The following is a 19338-nucleotide window of genomic DNA, read 5'->3' as shown; positions in this document are numbered from 1 at the left end:
TTCACCCCATTCAAAGCCCTGGTCTACACACGCGGTCAGGTTCTTGGTGCACATAGCCTTAGCTGCAGCGCACACAGACCGTACTCTGCCGCACACAGAGGAAAATAATTAGAGGGAACATTGGTCCCCTCTGCTTACAGGTGTCTTCCATCTTCGATCCAGGCTTGGATCGCTCTGAATCTCTTCACTGGTCGCCTGCCAGCAACTTCTTCTTTCAGGCTCCATAGACTGCAACGAGGATTCCCGACGTCTTTCCAGACCTATGCATCCGCAGCCCCTGGGCTAGGTAAACTCAGCATTTCGGTGCTCCAGCATAGCTTTGCTATCCAAAGGTCCAGATCCTTTTTCGTTTCAGCTCTACCTAGTCGGATTCGTCCGATAACACTAACTTTACGAAATCTAGCATCCATAGACTTTGTCCCGCATCCCGCGTGAGAGTGCACACTCTGCACCCGATCTCCCTAGGCCTCCTGCTAGTAATCTGAAGTTTCAGTAGTCAAGTCCTAGCGATCCCAAAGCCTATTAGAGTAGTGTCAAGAATTCCCGTCGGGAAGGAGTAAACCGGCACCAGGAAAAGACGGACTATGAATCCCAGGATGCTTAGCGAGTAAGATGTTATGTAAAAGGGAGAGCCGTTACATAACTCAAGGAAACACGCCCTATAAAAGGAGGAACCCAGAGGAAGAACACTGTCGGATATTGTGTTTCCACCGACATACCTGCTTCGTGAAGAGCAGCGTTCCGAAGAGGTACTCCAGTCAGGCAAGAACGGAGATAGGTCGAGTCGTTACTCCCTGGGCCGTGTCTTGCCAAGCTTAACCTGTTCCTGACCCGGAAGCTCTACCGGACAACCATTGAGCTTCGCCTTGACTCGGCTGAGTCTAGGCGTCTTGGTACGTGTGCTGGTAGGAGCCGTAGCTCCCAGCCCGACCCGAGATACAGGGAGTACCAGCTGTAACGCACACCAGGAGGTGTTTTCCGCGTTACAGTCTAGGAAGTCCACAGGATCGATCGAGCGGCTGCTCTCGATCCCTTTACCATACTCTGATTTGGGCATCGGTGACGCAGCACCCGGTGGTGACTTCGCGTCCCGGTGCAGTACGAGGAAGAGGTCGAGCGGCTGCTCCCTTCAGGTAGAGACCCCGGCTGGGTGTTTCCCTGTCTCCTCTGTTCCCCCCATCACTCTTCGTGCCCCTCACAGCATACCGATTGGAATTTTCGGCCATTGCATATCTGCCCTCTGTTGGCATACGCCGGGACCGGCGTATTTGCAGAGGACGGTTAGGACCATCCGTGCTGTGGGTTGGTAACGTGGATAGACTGGAGGATTCCAGTGTCTATAACATTTGTTTACTTATTGTATTATTTTTGCCTTCATTAAAATAACTAACCGTACACAAGTGGTTGCGTCCTCATTATCGTGTCTGTTAACGATCCTGAGACGATCAGGATGTTACAAAATATCCGACATTATAACATTAACTGTCTCCTGGTCGATAAACATACATGGCAACACTTGATGATGTGCTGGTTGCGTTAGCTGCTATGCAAGTTGAATTGGCAGCCTCCAGGCAAGAGACTGCCGATGTAAAAGCCAGACTGGATGCTATACAGTTGGACCCGCTCACACCCAGCGACTCCCTCACGAACCAAAACCCTGCGGTAGTCGTGGAGATGCCGGTTGCCATACCCTTGGCAACACCAGAGAGATACAGTGGGGACCCCAACACGGTACAGGTATTCCTCTCACAAGTGGCACTACATCTGTCGTGCAAACCCAAGGCGTTCCCCACGAGTCAGGCCCGGGTGGCTTTCCTTATTTCCTATTTGGCTGGAAATGCGGCACAGTGGGCCGTGCCTCTGGTGAGCAGAGACGACCCCATCTTATGTGACTGGGGTGCTTTCCGCGAAGAATTCCTGAAGGTATTCGACCGAAGGGCAGACTCGTACACGGCAGACCGTGAAATGCTCAAGTTGAGACAGGGATCCAACGACCTGGTACAGTATCTCAACGCATTCCGGAGGTTGGTTGCGGAAACCAAGTGGCTTGTTGCTAAACAAACGGCGCTCTTTCATCAAGGGCTGTGCGATGAGCTCAAAGACGCCGTGGCTCATATTGACCCCCAACCCAAGACATGTGAAGGTCTTATCAACCTGGTATTACGGTTGGAACGTAGGCTAAACGAAAGAAAGGGGGATCATGGGAGAAAAGGAAGAGCCCTTCCATCAAATGTGACAGTGGGAAGCCCCGAACCCTACTCCGCATCCAAGGGAGAACCCATGTACATTAGCGCGATACGAGCAAGTCTCACAGCCACGGAGAAAGAGTCACGCCGTAAACAAGGATTGTGCCTATATTGTGGCAAAAAAGGCCACTACGTACGTGAATGCCCTGCCAAACCGAAGACCTCACGTTATCGGACCAACCGGTCGGTAACAGCCGTGGTGGATGTACCGGCGGAAAACTAGAGGACTCCCAGACCAATGAAGGGGCATCTCGGAGTCACGCATCCATCCCTTCACTATCCAACTCTGTCACGAAAGGACAACGACATCTATTTCTCACGGTGCACGTGGGAGTGCACGACCAGTGGATACCCGTTGTAGCCATGGTGGATTCAGGGGCCACAGGCAAGTTTATGGACTACAACGAGGCATGCAGGCTAGGGCTAGTGCTTCTTCCCAAAGACGTACCCGAAGACGTCTATGCTGTAGACGGAAGGCGATTGGTGACGGGGCCCATCGGGCAACACACGGGGGTCATTCCGGTGAGATATGGAAGGAACCATTTGGAACAAATTGACTTTACCATCATCAGAGCCCCCAATATGGTGTTATATTGGGATTGCCGTGGCTACAGAAGCACAACCCCTCGGTGGATTGGCCAACGCATCGCATAGAAATTACGTCACCATATTGCTCACTGCATTGTGGAATGCGACCCGAATCCCCTGACGTAGAAGAGAACGGGAGACAGACGGTGGCTTCAGCGGCTGAGAAAGATGTGGCACTCCCTCTGCACTATCACAGCTTCGAGGACGTCTTCGATGAAGTCAAGGCCGAGGTACTCCCGCCGCATAGACTGTTTGACTGCCAGATCGACCTGGTGCCCGGAGCAAGCGTTCCCAGTGGCAGGCTGTATGCCCTGACGGAACCAGAAAACGTGCATCTCAGGGGGTACCTAGATAAACTCCTCAAGCTAGGATTCATCCGTCCGTCCAAGTCCCCGGCCGCCTCACCTCTCTTCTTCATCCCAAAGACCAACGGGGAGCTGAGAGCCTGTGTGGACTTTAGGGCGTTAAACGCAATCACCATCAAGAACTGGTACCCTTTGCCTCTCATCAGTGTTCTTTTGGAGCAGGTCAAGAAAGCTCGTATCTACACTAAGTTGGATCTAAAGGGGGCATACCATCTCGTGCGCATGAGAGACGGGGACGAGTGGAAGACCGCCTTTAAGACCAGGTTCGGCCTTTTCGAGTACCTCGTCATGCCGTTCGGCCTGTGCAACGCCCCTGCAGCCTTTCAGTACTTTCTGAATGAGGTATTTCGAGAGGTATTGGATATATACGTGGTCGTCTATATCGACGACATCCTCATCTATTCGTCCAATGAGGAGGAGCAATATCACCACGTCTCTACAGTACTCCAAAAGCTGAGGGAGAATATGCTGTTTTGCAAACTCATTAAGTGTGATTTCCACGTCACATCTGTGGAATTCCTCGGGGTAATGCTGAGTCCGGACGGACAGGAGATGGCAGAACGCAAAATCAAGGAGGTGAAAGAGTGGCCGGTGCCTCAAGGAGTGAAAGACGTCCAAAGTTTCATTGGCTTCGCCAACTTTTACAGGCGATTTATAGATGGATTTTCAGGGTTGGTGGCCCCGATCACACAGCTGCTGAGGAAGTCCAAGGAGTTCGTCTGGTCCCCAGAAGCGAACGCAGCCTTTGAGGCCCTGAAAAACGCCTTTGGTAGGGCACCGGTGTTGGCTCACCCTGATCCGGATCTCCCCTACGTGGTGGAAGCGGACGCGTCGGATGTGGCGCTGGGGGCCATCCTGTCCCAACGTAATCAGGACACAGGGGTGCTTCATCCAGTTGCGTACATGTCCGGTAAACTCAACGACGCCGAACGCAACTACCACATAGCGGAGAAAGAGCTTCTCGCTATTAAGGACGCCTTCACCGAATGGAGGCATTGGTTGATGGGGGCAAGGCATGTGGTTTCGGTGTATACGGACCATAGGAACCTGCAGTTCATGACAGCCGCAAGACACCTTTCTCCCAGGCAGTTGAGGTGGATGATATTCTTTGCAGGGTTCAACTTCCACATCACGTATCGGCCTGGGACTGAAAACCGGAAGGCAGACGCCCTGTCGCGCCAATCTGCTGTTAAAGAGCCGATGCCTATTGCCGAACATTCCATCATTCCCCCTCAGATGGTATTGGGAGTTATCCAGCCGGACACATTCCTGAGGGAAATCCAGAGAGGGATCCGGTCATTCGCATGGCAAAGGTGGCTCCTCAGTCACAAAGAATGGCAGGTGAAGGATGGGATACCCCTGAAAGGCAGGTGCCTGCTGATACCCACGCCTAGATTAAGGAAACAAGCATTTGTCTGGTGCCATGACTCTCCATGTGCAGGTCATTTGGGCTTCGAAAAAACAATGGCTAGCACGGGACGGCATTTCTGGTGGCCCACCACGAGAGTGGATGTCAGGAGGTGGGGACAGGCGTGTCCTACGTGTGCTACCATGAAGACCGACCACAGCCGAACCAAGGGGCTCCTCCGTCCACTTCCGACCCCGGATAGGCCATGGGATAACATATCACTGGACTTCGTGGTGGGGCTACCGGTAGACCAAGGGATGACAGCGATCCTGGTGGTTGTGGACTATCTGACGAAGATGGGACACTTCATCCCCTGCAAAAGAGTCCCCACAATTGGCGTCACTACTCCTGAAGAATGTGGTACAACTACATGGATTGCCAGGGGTGATAGTGTCAGACCGGGGGTCGCAATTCACGGCGCAGTTCTGGAAAACATGGTGCACAGCGCTGCACGTCAAAACCGCCCTGTCCACCAGCTACCACCCTCAAACGGATGGACAAACCGAGCGCCTGAATCAAACGCTCAAGCAGTATCTGCGATGTTTTGTGGGCCAGGGTAAGGAGGAATGGGTTGACTTGCTATGGGTAGCGGAGATAGCATACAACAATGCCACTCACAGCTCCACCCAGTCATCACCGTTCTATAGCAACTATGGCCAGCATCCCAGGTTCTTGCCATTTCTCCATCCTCTCAAAGAAAACAGGATTCCCGCCACGGCGGACAGGGTAGCACGCATTAAGGACGCATTGATGCGCTCAAAGGCTGTCCTGACAGAGGCCAAGAAAAAGTACAAGGCATCGGCTGACAGGAAAAGAAGGCCCGGGCCACTGTACCGTACTGGAGACTTCGTCTGGATATCCACAAGGAACATGCGATTTCGAAAGAACAGTGTGTTCCATCCCAAGTTCATGGGCCCCTATCGGATTTCCAAGTGTATCGGTCCAGTGAATGTGAAGGTGTGTTTGCCCCAGTCATTGCGGATACACCCTGTCTTTCACGTATCATTGATTAAACCAGCAACCTCCAAGCAGTCTGAGACACCTAGGCCGATATGTGTGGAATCGGAGGTGGAGTGTGAAGTGTCGGGCATACTAGCATCCAAATGGCGTAGGGGCAAGCTGTGGTACCTGGTGGCTTGGAAAGGCTATGGCCCGGAGGAGCAATCATGGGAGCCGGCTGAAGGAGTCCATGCCCCGCGCTTTGTCTCGTTGTTTCATCGTAGGTTTCCTTCCAGCGCTGGCCCCGTGGGGAGCCGCTGAGAGAGGGAGGATGTACTGTCAAGAATTCCCGTCGGGAAGGAGTAAACCGGCACCAGAAAAAGACGGACTACGAATCCCAGGATGCTTAGCGAGTAAGATGTTATGTAAAAGGGAGAGCCGTTACATAACTCAAGGAAACATGCCCTATAAAAGGAGGAACCCAGAGGAAGAACACTGTCGGATATTGTGTTTCCACCGACATACCTGCTTCGTGAAGAGCAGCGTTCCGAAGAGGTACTCCAGTCAGGCAAGAACGGAGGTAGGTCGAGTCGTTACTCCCTGGGCCGTGTCTTGCCAAGCTTAACCTGTTCCTGACCCGGAAGCTCTACCGGACAACCATCGAGCTTCGCCTTGACTCGGCTGAGTCTAGGCGTGTTGGTACGTGTGCTGGTAGGAGCCGTAGCTCCCAGCCCGACCCGAGATACAGGGACTGTGAGAAGTTGGCCCGATATGCAGCGTTCGCTATTCTAGCGACCGCTATGTATCGTTCCAAACGACCCTTATGGTGATTGGTTGTAAGTCAACCTATAGACCAGCTATCCTAGTAGCGTGGATACGAGCAGTCTAAGGCTAAAGACTCGAGAGGGCGTGTTAAGCCAGCTGTTATACCACATATACCCCTTGAACACCAAGTGAAAGGACACCACACAAGTGTTATGAAAATAAACAGGATATTTATTAAGATTCACAACAGCCCTGTACTATTTATGAGAACAGGGTACTAAGCACAAACCAAATCTCTTAGGAAAATACTTCAAGTGCACAATTAAAACAAGTGTCCGAGGACACGGAAAGTTTAGAGGTCTCGGGCGGACCCGATAAGGCAAGTCGGAAGCGAGGGACTCAGGACCCTAGAGTAAAGAGGCTATGCGGGCACCGAAATGCCGAGTTACCTAGCCACGAGGGCTGCGGCTGCACAAGTCTTACAGGCGTCGGGGTCTTCGCTGACGAGCCAGGAGCCGGAAGAAAAGGAGTTGCTGGCCGGCGACCAGTGATGAATAGTTCGTAGAGATCCAAGCCTGGATCAGAGATCGTGGACACCTGAAAGCAGAGGGGACCAAGTTCGTACTACTAGCCAGTAGTCAGAGGGTACCAGGAGGGCACCGGTTGGCCGTCACCTCGACTAGGTGAGTGGGCAACGCTAGGCTCTGCAGTCTCACGGACCAGGAGGCGTTGTCGGCGACCAGGATGGAGGTGCGAGCTGTCCCACGAAGGATGATGCTGTCGGCGTCGCTGGGCCCAGGATTGGGGCAACAAGCCTTGGCAGATTTCAGGGCCACGTGGTGGCCTAAAATGGCGTCTTGAGGGGACCAGGAGGGTCCGGGGTGCTTCCCGCAAAGATGGGAGCAAAGGCCAGTCTGGAGCAACCAGACCAGCAGCGTTGGTTGTCGGATGTCGTCACAGGAGGGCACAAGCCAGCGGCTAGTGACCGGACAACGGGTTGAGCAGCGAGCAGAAGGGCCCCACGCAGATCGTGGAGATGCTGGGAGACTGCACTTCGGTGCTGGAGCGGCTCAGGGTCGGGGCTTCTCGGACCCCAGAGCACTCACCAGAGAATTACTTCGATGGTCGTGCTGGTTAAGAATGCGTGCAGGTTTTGATGATGACCGGTCCCTCGAGGTCTCGTCGCACCCACAGATCACAGCTGAGCTGATGACGTGGGTAGAGGTTAGAGGTGCCAGGGAAGCCGGTTCTCGTCGAGCTGGGCCGTCGGATTCCTGAGGAAGGACTTACAGCAAACCGCAGAGTTCTTAGATGGTGCCCGCTGATGCAGGGTGACTACTCCTTAGTCACAAGGGAGAAATCTTGAGAAGAGTCTTGAATGTCCTTTCGTAGAAAGTAGTTCTTGATTCAAAGATGATCTAATTTGGAAGGGTCCCCGCTCCCGCCTTTATTCTAAAGAAAGGGGTGGGTACATGACTAGGTCCTGCCCTAAGGGTGGGACCAGAAAGGGGGGTAGTTACACCCCTCTCCCCTGCCGGACTTTCCCCAGGCCAGGGCTGGCGCCCCTGGAACTGGTTCTGACCGGCAGATGCGTAGTGAGCGCCGGGGTGCCACTCCGCAGTCACCTTCTCGCAAAAGCCCTACCTACCCAGAATACACAAACCCTGTCTGGGACGGTGAGAACACCGCCCTCGACAGGAAACCCTTTGTCCAAGCGCTCCTCGCTGGAAGGACTCCCAGCAGCAGGAGGTCAGACTCGTGTCTGTGGTGGCAGCATCCATTTTGTGGAGCTGAGGCTTTAGTTAACTTTAACCGGGGTTCACAGTTACGTACATGTCGCGTCCCTCTAGAAGGGCGGAATGCCAACCTCGTTGCCAGGATTGGTGAGGGGGCAGCATCCCGATTCGTATGACACCTTACTCGACATGTCTGGATAACGCGGTACCGAAGTTACTGATATGGTACGCGTTATCATGGAACAGCCATTGGGTCTTGGTTCCGCAAGCTGCAACCGGGCTCGGCTCGGGCCAGAACCCAGTTCACACGAGTCCACGCACTCTGCCTTCAGGATTGTCAAGGCCTGCCATAGGAGTGACTGATAGGAACTCGGGTGTCCATTGTACGGTTAGATATAGGGCTACTATACCTAAAGCAAAGGGTGATTACACGACTTTGCCCCCAGCTGTCATGCAGCCAGTTGTGTCAAATTTACGAGGCCAGCCAGGGGTGGCACAATACATGCTGCAGCCCCTGGCGGCCCTGGGTACACCTATGCCCTGAGTTACAGGGTCTGATAAGGTGGCCCAGTACCAATTGGTAAATGCACCTAGGGTACATGTCGTAATTTAGAAAGAGAACAGCCAGGCTGTGGGTCTGATTGGCAGGCCCACAGCCAGAGAAAGTCGTAAACCAGTGAAACAAAAGCAAAAAATCTGGGTGATCATGGGATTGCAGACCCTACTCTCCTACAGGGACTACCAGCTGTAACGCACACCAGGAGGTGTTTAACGCGTTACAGTCTAGGAAGTCCACAGGATCGATCGAGCGGCTGCTCTCGATCCCTTCACCATACTCTGATTTGGGCATCGGTGACGCAGCACCCCGTGGTGACTTCACGTCCCGGTGCAGTACGAGGAAGAGGTCGAGCGGCTGCTCCCTTCAGGTAGAGACCCCGGCTGGGTGTTTCCCTGTCTCCTCTGTTCCCCCCATCACTCTTCGTGCCCCTCACAGCATACCGATTGGCATTTTCGGCCATTGCATATCTGCCCTCTGTTGGCATACGCCGGGACCGGCGTATTTGCAGAGGACGGTTAGGACCATCCGTGCTGTGGGTTGGTAACGTGGATAGACTGGAGGATTCCAGTGACTATAACATTTGTTTACTTATTGTATTATTTTTGCCTTCATTAAAATAACTAACCGTACACAAGTGGTTGCGTCCTCATTATCGTGTCTGTTAACGATCCTGAGACGATCAGGACGTTACAAGTAGTACTTACCTGCTAGTAATTTCGCATTCCACTTTTAGAGTATATGGTTTTTCGTGCCCCTCGGGCATTTGTGTAAATTGTGCGACTTAGCGTATTTTCCTAAGAGCTTTGTATTGTGCTTAGCGCCCTGTCCTCATAAAGAGTCCATGGCTGTTGTGTTCTAAATAAATATACTTTTATTTTCATAACAACTTGTGTAGTGTCCTTTCACTTGGTGTTCAAGGGGTATATGTGATGGTAGAACAGCTGGCTTAACACGCCCTCTAGAGTCTAGCCTAAAGACTGCTCTTGTCCATGCTACTAGGATAGCTGGTCTACGGTTGACTTACAACCAATCATCAATAAGGGTTGTTTGGACTGATACATAGTGATCACTAGAATAGTGAGCACTGCATATCAGGCCAACTTCTCACATTCACAACCAACAGGTGGACCTCCAGTCTCACGCCGAGGACCTGGAGAACCGCTCCCAGCGGCACAACATCAGGATTCGGGAAGTGAAGCAGGCTCCCGACACAGACGACCTCTTCCATGTCACCCAAAGCCTCTTCAACCACATCCTGGGCCGACCGGCGGACTCAACGCTTCGGTTGGACAGGGCCCATAGGATGGGCCCGCCCAGGGCGGCCTCGTCCCAACCGGCCGACATCTTGGTCTACGTGCAGGACTTCCGAACGAAGGAGGAGATCCTTAGCAAAGCGCGCCAGATGGGAACCATCTCATATGGTGCCCACTCGCCGACTCTATATCAGGACCCCGCCTCCATCACCCTGGAGAAACGACGGTCATTCCGACCGATCACTGCGGAACTTCGACGCGACATCCCATATAGCTGGGGTCATCCCTTTCGCCTGGTGTTTAAGCTGGACAACAAGGTTCACCAGTTGCGGTCTTTCAGGGATGCATGCAAATTGCTAGGCCTTGAGGAACCGACGGAGGATGACGATCAGCCCGGAGGGGGAGCAAATGGCACGGACGGCCCTGGGCAGAGGAAACAGCAACGGCGACGACGAAGACCGAGGCGCCCCGCCGCGCAAGAGATCGAAGATGGTTGCCGTGCTGCGGTAGAAACCGTAGCGCTGGGACTGGCAAACTCCGACAGCGGATAACCAACGATGAGGTGGCACGAGGGCTTTTGATGAGACTGTGGGGATTGGGGCCGACTGAGTCGCCGGCGGTGGCGGAAGTATTGGACTCCGACACATTCCCCCGAAGGTGTCCCAACCTCCTCGTCTACAACTATGGACGTTGGACAGGACTATTTTTGGTATTCAAGTTGGGGAAAGGGGATGGAGGGTGGTCTCCTTGGCAGGTGGAGGGTGGGGAGAGACTGTTTTGCTTCTTTGGCCAGTCAGGAAAAGGGGGTTTCTGGACTGAGAGAGACCTTTCCCATTCATCTCTGGATGAAGGACTATCAATGTTGGCATCTTGGGATTGCGGGGGGGTGGGGGGCTGTCAAGGGTTTTGTTCATTGTGGGGAGGGGGGTGGTGTTGGTAAGGGGGAGGAACTCCGGATCCGAGTGAATGTTGGACTAAAAGGGTGTGGCGAATTGCGCAGATCTGAGGTTCCTGGGTGGCCGGGGCAGCTGAGAGACAGGGCGTGGTTGATGTTTTGGCCACTGGAAGTTTTCTCAGAGAGCGTGTGGGGTATGACTCCTTATGCCTGCGACTGAGTTGAGTGTGCTCACGTTGAATGTGCGTGGGCACAGTCCGGTTAAGCGGCGAGAGGTGCTGTCCCTGCTGGAGAATTCAAAAGCAGATATCGGTCTCCTCCAGGAAACGCATTTTCTAACTAAGGATTGTCATAGGCTTAAATCCCGTCACTTTCCGACACCACTTTTCTCATCCACGACCACAAAGACTGCTGGGGTGGCGCTCCTGGTGTCAAATCGATTTAAGGGGAAGCAGTTACACCGGGGGACAGAGGTTAAAGGGCAACTCCTATCCTGCAGGTTCTCACTGGGTGCTCACACCTTCACGGTGATTACGGTTTATGCGCCAAATGAGGGGCAGGAGAAGTTCTTCCACCAAGTGCTTACTGAAGCAGCGGCGGCACCTGATAGACACGTTCTGGTTGGGGGGACCTCAATTTAGTTTTTGACAACCTACTTGACAGGTCAGCGCAGCGATCCACGCAGGCTGGCACTTTATCGGAGGGGGGACGGAACAGATTGTCAGAACTGGGTATGACGGACTTGTGGCGCTCCCTCCACCCGGACGACCGGGACTACACATATTACTCCAACGCCCACAAAACCTATGCGCGCCTAGATTATTTTCTAACATCCACTTCATTTAGAGCGCTGGCGTCAAGCGTTGAGATAGGAGCGGCAGCCCTTTCCGATCATGCACCACTCACAGCGGTGTTTACCTTTCCACCGGTGGGGCGCAGTGCCCGTTGCTGGAGGCTTAGGGACACGCTGCTGCACAGACAGGGGGTTGTGGCCAAGATCAAGGAAGCTATAGCTGAATACCTGGTACACAACACACCGACGGACACTTCACATGCAACATATTGGGCAGCACTCAAGGCAGTCATACGGGGCGAGTTCATTGCAATCGCGGCAGCAGAAAATGCGGAGAGGGCCCGTAAGAGAGACGAGCTCTCAGCCCGCACGAAGGAATTGGAGCAGGTACACCAGAGGACCGGGGCGCCGCGGGTGTGGAAACAGTTGTGAGTGGCACGTCAACAGTTAGCAGCACTAGATCAAGATAGAGCAGAATACGCGGCACTACGGGTACGACATGCATACTACACAGGAGGCGGCAGATGCGGGAGGCTGTTGGGTCGGGCACTCCGCGAACAGCAGCAACGACACTAGGTGCAGGAAATACACACGCAGGACGGAGTCACAGTGACGGAGGACGGAGCTATAGCGCAGGCATTTATTGACTTTTAAACCACACTATACGAGGGGGCTGCTCTAGATCCAGCGGACGGGGCGGCCTTCCTGGACTCTGTGTCCATACCCGCTTTATCGACGGAACAATCAGAACTCCTTGACATGGAGATCCGTCCTGAAGAAGTCATTGCCGCGATCTCCCCCCTCAAGCTGGCCAAGGCGCCGGGACCGGATGGCTTCACCGCCGCCTTTTACAAAACATTCTGCCCCCAGGTTGCTCCTTTGTTGACTGCCCTCTTTAATTCCTTCTCGGAGCCCGGCGCCATCCCAAGAGATCTGATGAGTGCCATGATCTCGGTCATTCCCAAACCGGGGAAGGACCGAACGCAATGCGGGGCCTACCGCCCTATCTCGTTACTTAACGTAGATCTGAAGCTTTACACCAGTATACTGTTGAAGCGGCTGGGCCCACTTATGCCTGGTCTGATTGATCCGGACCAGGCCGGCTTTATACCGGAGCGCCAGACGGTCGACAACACAAAAAGAGCACTCCACTTAGTGGAACGAGCCTCCAGGTTGCCAGGAGAGTTCATGATGTTGGCAATTGATGCGGAGAAGGCCTTCGATCATGTCCACTGGCCGTACTTGGAACAGGGGCTCATAAAGGCAGGGTTAGACGCGAGATTTCGTACGTGTGTTCTGAACTGCTATACCTTCCCCATGGCGTCGGTTCGGGTGAATGGCTGCTCATCGTCCGTATTCCCTGTCGAACGCGAAACTCGGCAGGGGTGTCCACTCTCGCCCCTGCTCTTGGCGCTGTATATGGAACCCCTGGCACAGGCCATGCGATCGCATCCGACCATTAAGGGGATTAAATTCGGGGCTGATATCCACACGATTAGCTTATACGCTGATGACGTCTTGCTTTCCTTTGCTTCCCCTGCGGCATCCCTGCTGGCCGGGGCGGCCATCCTGGATGCGTTGGCGAAGGCCTCTGGCTTTAAGGTGAACATGACGAAATCAGTAGCACTTGACCTTTCCTTGGAGGCACACAAGCGGGCCTCCCTAGAAGCACAATTCCCCTTCCAATGGGCAGACGGTGCAGTCCCCTACCTGGGCATACAATTGGCGGCCACGCTACCAGAAACGGTGCGTCTCAACTACGCTAACCTTAGTCGCACTATCTGCGCGGAGGTCGGGCGGTGGCTGGGCCGAGTGGCAGCAGTAAAGATGACAATCCTCCCGCAAGTTTTATACGTTTTTCGGGCTAGCCCGCTCCGTCCCCCGGAGGGATGGATTCGCTGCACGCAATTGGAGCTGGCTCAGTTTGTGTGGAACGGGAAACCGCCCAGACTCAAGCTGAGGCTAGGGATGCTTCCCCCGGAGAGTGGTGGGCTGGGCCTGCCGCATTTGCGTCACTATTACCAGGCGACCCAACTCAGAACCCTAGTGGAATGGAGCAAATGGGAATCGGAGCGCCATTGGTTGTTCCAGGTCCAAGCGGTCGCCGGCGTCCACTCCAGGAGGTGCCTTTCCTGCAGCAACAACACCGACCCCCTAACCTATACGCCTCCTTCGTCACGAGTGTACCGCTAGAGGTATGGGATCGAACATGCGTCTTACACGACCTGACGACCTTCCCGTCTCCCCTCACACCCCTGTTAGAGAACCCTGACTTCGGCCCGGGTAGGGATGTCCAGGCCTTTGAACGGTGGCGCCCAGCAGGACGCCGATGCCTCTTTCACATGTATTCAGATGCGGGAGTGATGCCTTTTGAGGAATTCCGGAAGACCTATGACCTCCCGGAGGCTGAACACCTTAGTTATCTACAGGTCCGACATTGGGCGCTTCAACCCCAGATCCGTGGAGACGCTACACGCAAGCTCAGTAAATATGAATACTGGCTTCTCTCGCGCACCACAGATAAGCGACTCATTTCAGACATATATCGGCTCCTCTTGGACAGATACTCGCGTGTTTATAATGCAGGACAAGCTAGATGGGAGAGGGAACTGGGGCGGACTCTGCACAACAAAGAATGGGAGGACATTTACTACCGCGCCACACACACACGAGATGCGTGAGGTTTGGCACCTCACGCGAGATGCGTGAGATTCGGTATCTCACGCGGGATGCGTGAGGTTTGACACCTCACCCGAGATGCCTGAGGTTTGGCAGCTCACCCGAGATGCGTGAGGTTTGGCACCTCACCTGAGATGCGTGAGGTTCGGCACGGGGCGTGCCTACGATGATGTCAGCGGCCGTGCCCAGTTCCCCGTGCTCACTATTCAGCGTCTTTTGGTGAAGGAGGAAGAGGATCTTGGGGCTCCGTTTCTCTGCAAGGCCAGCTTTGTTCTTTTGATCGGTGGAGAGTTCTGGGTGCCTGAAATCTGCTACAACGCTCGCTGAGCTGCAGGAGGAGTTTAGAATCTGTAGAGACTTCTCTTCTTGATGGGCTCCCGGTGAGGCTAGGTTTTGGGGGGATTACCTGTCACTAACCCAGATTCAGAAGTAGAGTCAATCCATCAATCAGGAGTTTGTTAAAGCGCAACTACTCACCCGTAAGGGTCTCAAGGCGCTAGGGGTGGGGGGTGCAGGTTCCATTCCATCAAGGAGGGGGTCTGTCGAAGAGCCAAGTTTTGAGGTTTCTTGCGAAGATGGGGAGCGATGTTGTCTGTCTGAGGTGGAGTGTAAGGGCGTTCCATGCTTTGGCGGCGAGGAAGGAGAAGGAGCGGCCTCCCGATCTGGTCTTTCTGGTGCGGGGGACCACGGCGTAGGAGAGCTGGGCTGATCGTAGGGTCCTTTGGGAGTGCCTGGAATTTGAGCCGGCTGTTCAGGTATGCTGGTCCGGTGCCGTGGAGGGCCTTGTGTGCGTGGGTGAACATCTTAAAGGTGATTCTCGCCTTGACGGGGAGCCAGTGGAGTGTGCGCACGTGCTGAGAGATGTGGCAGTGTTTTGGCAGGTTGAGGACCAGTCTTGCGGCGGCGTTCTGGATGTTCTGTAGCTTGCGGATGATGATTTTGTTAATTCCAGCGTAGAGTGCGTTGCCGTAGTAGTCTGCTGGTGACCAGGGCGTGAGTGACTGTCTTTCGGTGTTCGAGGGGGATCCATTTGAAGGTCTTACGAAGGAGGCGGAGGGTGTGGAAGCAGGAAGATGAGACAGAGTTGATCTGGCGGTCCATTTTGAGCTCGGAGTCCAGGATGATTCCCAAGTTGCGTGCATGGTCTGTGGGGGTTGGCGGGTTTCCAAGGGCGGTGGGCCACCAGGTGTCGCTCCAGGCGTCGGGGTTTGGGCCCATGATGAGTACATCTGTTTTGTTGGTGTTTCGTTGTAGGCAGCTGTTTTTCATCCATTTGGCGACTGCTTTCATGCCTTCTCGAAAGTTGCGTCTGGCGGTGTTGGGCTCGTTGGATAGGGAGAAGATGAGATGGGTGTTGTCTGCGTATGACACGATGTTGAGTCCGTAGGTTCTGACGATGGGGGCAAGTGGAGCCATGTAGACGTTGAAGAGCGTCGGGCTGAGGGAGGAGCCCTGGGGGACTCCGCAGGTGGTAGGTGTGGGGTCTGAGAGGAAAGGGGGGAGTCTGACCCGTTGCGTCCTGCCGGAGAGGAAGGAGCAGATCCAGTCGAGGGCCTTGTCCTGGATTCCTGCGTCGTAGAGTCTGCGTATTAGGGTGCGGTGGGAGACTGTGTCAAACGCCGCTGATCGGTCTAGGAGGATGAGGGCTACTGTTTCTCCTTTGTCCATTTGGGTGCGGATGTTGTCTGTTGCGGCGAGGAGGGCGGTTTCCGTACTGTGGTTTTTTCTGAAGCCGGATTGGGAGGAGTCGAGGATGTTGTGTTCTTCAATGAATGTGGCGAGTTGGCTGTTGATGGCTTTCTCGATGACTTTCGCTGGGAAAGGGAGATGGGTCTGTAGTTTTTGAGGTCGGTGGGGTCCGCTGAGGGTTTCTTTAGGAGGGGGTTGACCTCCGCGTGTTTCCAGTCGCCGGGGACGGAGTCGGTCGCCAGGGAGCGGTTGATGGTGTGGTGGAGCATGGGTGCGATGGTATCGGTGGCTCTGTTGAAGATGTGGTGGGGGCAGGGGTCCGTGGTGGCCCCTGAGTGGATTGACTTCATTGTCTTCAGTGTGTCTTCGATGGTGAGGGCTGTCCAGTCATCAATCGCTGGTTTCCGGTTGTCGGAGGTGGTTCGTGAGGGTTCAGTGTGTTGGTTGTCTTTGTCGAAGTTGTCGTAGATGCTCTTGATTTTGTGGTGGAAAAAGGTGCTGAGTTTGTCGCAGAGGTCTTGTGAGGGAGGGATGTCAGTAGACTCGCTGGTGGGTTGGGCGAACTCCTTGATGATGCTGAAGAGTTTCTTGCTGTTGTGTGCGTGGGTGGAGATTCTGTCTTCAATCTCTTTTTTCCTCGTTTCTCTGATGAGTTGATGGTGGGCGTTGGTGGCGGCTCTGAAGTTGTTGTGGGCTTCTGTGGATTTGGTGTTTCTCCAGGCCTTTTCGAGGCGGCGGCATGTGCGCCTGGACTCTCGAAGTTCGGTGGTAAACCATCTGGCTTTCTTGGCACGGGTATTGTTGTTTTTCTTGAGGGTGGGCTATGGTGTTGGTGCTGTCCGAGATCCATCTATGCAGGGTTCGAGCTGCGTTGTTGGGGTCGTCGTTTTCTGCAATGGTTGGGGTGGAGTTGTTGAGTGAGGAGGTGAGCTGGTCGTTGGTGATTTTGGTCCAGTTTCTTTCTGGAAGCAGGTGCTGGTGTCTGTGGATGGTATGTGTTCTGCAGGTGAAGTGGACGCAACGATAGTCAGTCCATGGGAGTTCGGTGGTGTGGCTGAAGGTGATGGAGTTTCCTGTAGTGAAGAGGGGGTCGAGGGTGTGTCCTGCTGAGTGCGTGGGCTCTGTCACGATCTGGCAGAGTCCAATGTTGTGGAGGTTGGCCAGGAGGCATGTGGTGTTGGGGTCCAGTTGATTGTCGAGGTGGAAGTTGAGGTTTCCCAGCAGGGTGTAGTTGGTGGATGCGATGGCCTGCGGGGAGATAATGTCCGTGATGGAGTTGGCGAAGGGTCCGCAGGGTCCAGGGGGTCGGTAGATGAGGGTTCCTCGGAGGGCGGCGGTGGGGCTGGCCAGTATCTTGAAATGAAGGTGTTCCATCAGTTTTGTGGACTCGTCAGGTAGTGTGCTCAGGCGGAGGCTGGATTTGTGGACGATGGCGATTCCTCCTCCTGGGTGGGCGGGGTGGTCCTTCCTGGAGATCTTGTATCCTTGCGGGATGGCGAAGGCGATGTCCGGTCCCGAGGTGGCATTGGTCCAGGTTTCGGTGAAGAATGCTACGTCCGGGGTGGTGCTGTCGAGGAGGTCCCAGATTTCTGTGGCATGTTTGTGGAGAGATCGGACGTTGAGGAGGATGCATTGCAGGGTCTTCGGTTTGGTTGTGTTCTTGGGGGCGGGTTGTGCTGGATCCGTGTTCTTGGCGGTGCTGCAGGTGTGCCGGCAGCGGTGACAGCTGAAAGGTCCATGGGTGTCGGCTGGTGATGCTAGCTTGCAGTTGTTGTTGCAGCCTGGGTTGAGTGCGTGGAGTGCTGCTGGGTCGTAGCGTTGGCGGGGCGGAGGTCCAGGGTTCCTGGTGCTTGTCGCGGATGGGCGCAGATGTGCTAGCCTTTGACGCGCCTTCGGTGCACCAGTGGCCGCCATTAAGTAGGGGTCGGGGAGGGCTGGACAGCTGGGAGGCGGGAGCGGGGAGAGGAGCTGGATTGGGCCGGTCGCGCTGGGGGGGGGGAGGGGCCGCGGGGGCAGCAGCGGCGGGGAAAGGTAATGGGAGGAAAGAAGGGATAAAGAAAAAAGGGAAAATAAGCAGAAATAAGGCACAAAAGAGTAGAGATGCAGAAAAGGGCAGAAAGGTGAAAGATGGAAAGGGTAGAAAAACGAGTGAAAACGAGTGAAGGAGCGAAAGGGAAAATGGGCAGAAATGAGGCACAAAAGAGCAGAGGTGCAGAAAGGTGAAAGATAGAAAGGGTAGAAAAACGAGTGAAGGAGCAGAGGGAGAGAAAGGGAAAATGGGCAGAAATAACGCACAAAAGAGCAGAGATGCAGAAAGGTGAAAGATAGAAAGGATAGAAAAACGAGTGAAGGAGCAGAGTGAGAGAAAGGAGACAGAGGTCCACTCTACAGGTAAGATTGCGAATCTTGTTAAAACCATTTCAGTGATTTATTAGGAACATTCAATTCGATTTTCAAGATCATTTACCATATTCACGAGTGCGATTCTTGTTCTATAGTAGTTCCATGAATGTTTTTGGGAACACTTTTAAGTCGCATAAAATAAGGAAATATAAGACACTGATTGTTTAGGTGATTGAAAACCTAGTCATAGAAAGACCTAAACCAAATTCTGCCGCTTATGGCTTTGAGCAGTTGATACTGAAGTGAAGTATTATCGCCACAATATAGCGGATCTAAGAAAGGTCAACTAAGAGTCTTATTGTCTGAATAAACGCAAGCCACAAAGCTCTTAAGCTAGTTCCTGATTGAAGGACAGAATCTGATGTCCTAATTTACATCTTTGTGCGAAGTAAAGTGCGTGTATTTTTGTTTGCGAGTAACTTTTCCTTTTCAGATCTCCTTCCCAGCTGGTCCCTTCCTAATTCCCTTTCCCCCCGCTTAATCACTTCAATACTCTGTGTAATCATTACAATCAGAGTTGGAGGTATTGAGAGGTGGGCCCCTTATATCATCACTCCGGACCCTGAGGAAGAAGCAACCTGACAGAATAGTAAGCCCACGAATAATATTCCTCCCGGTCTGAGAGTTTTGACATTATGGCCACCATGGATGATTTAATGAGGGTTATTGTTCAGATGCAAACAGATTTAACTGAAGCTAGGAATGCCACTGCAATGCTCTCTGATAAAGTAGATAGGATACAGCGATTAAGTACTCCGCTTCCTCCTCTCCGTTCTCTGCAGCATACAGACTGAGAGAAATGACGCTGTTGGGGCAGCCGTCCGAACCAAGCGGTGCTGGCTGCGGTGGAGGGGAGGGAGGTTGCCTGCAGCCTTCCTGTTGACGAGAGCCCAGACCACGTCAGACGCATTCAGAATCCAGGACGGCGGGAGTCGGAAGTCTGCAGTCTCGGGAGTCAGTGCGGGAAGCCAAGGTAAGTTTTATATAATATTTTATTATGTATTATCGCATATCGCAGAC

Source organism: Lissotriton vulgaris, chromosome 11 (genome assembly GCF_964263255.1).
Source record: "Lissotriton vulgaris chromosome 11, aLisVul1.2, whole genome shotgun sequence".
In the NCBI taxonomy this organism is placed as follows: domain Eukaryota; kingdom Metazoa; phylum Chordata; class Amphibia; order Caudata; family Salamandridae; genus Lissotriton; species Lissotriton vulgaris.
Note: the sequence above shows the minus strand (reverse complement) of the source record.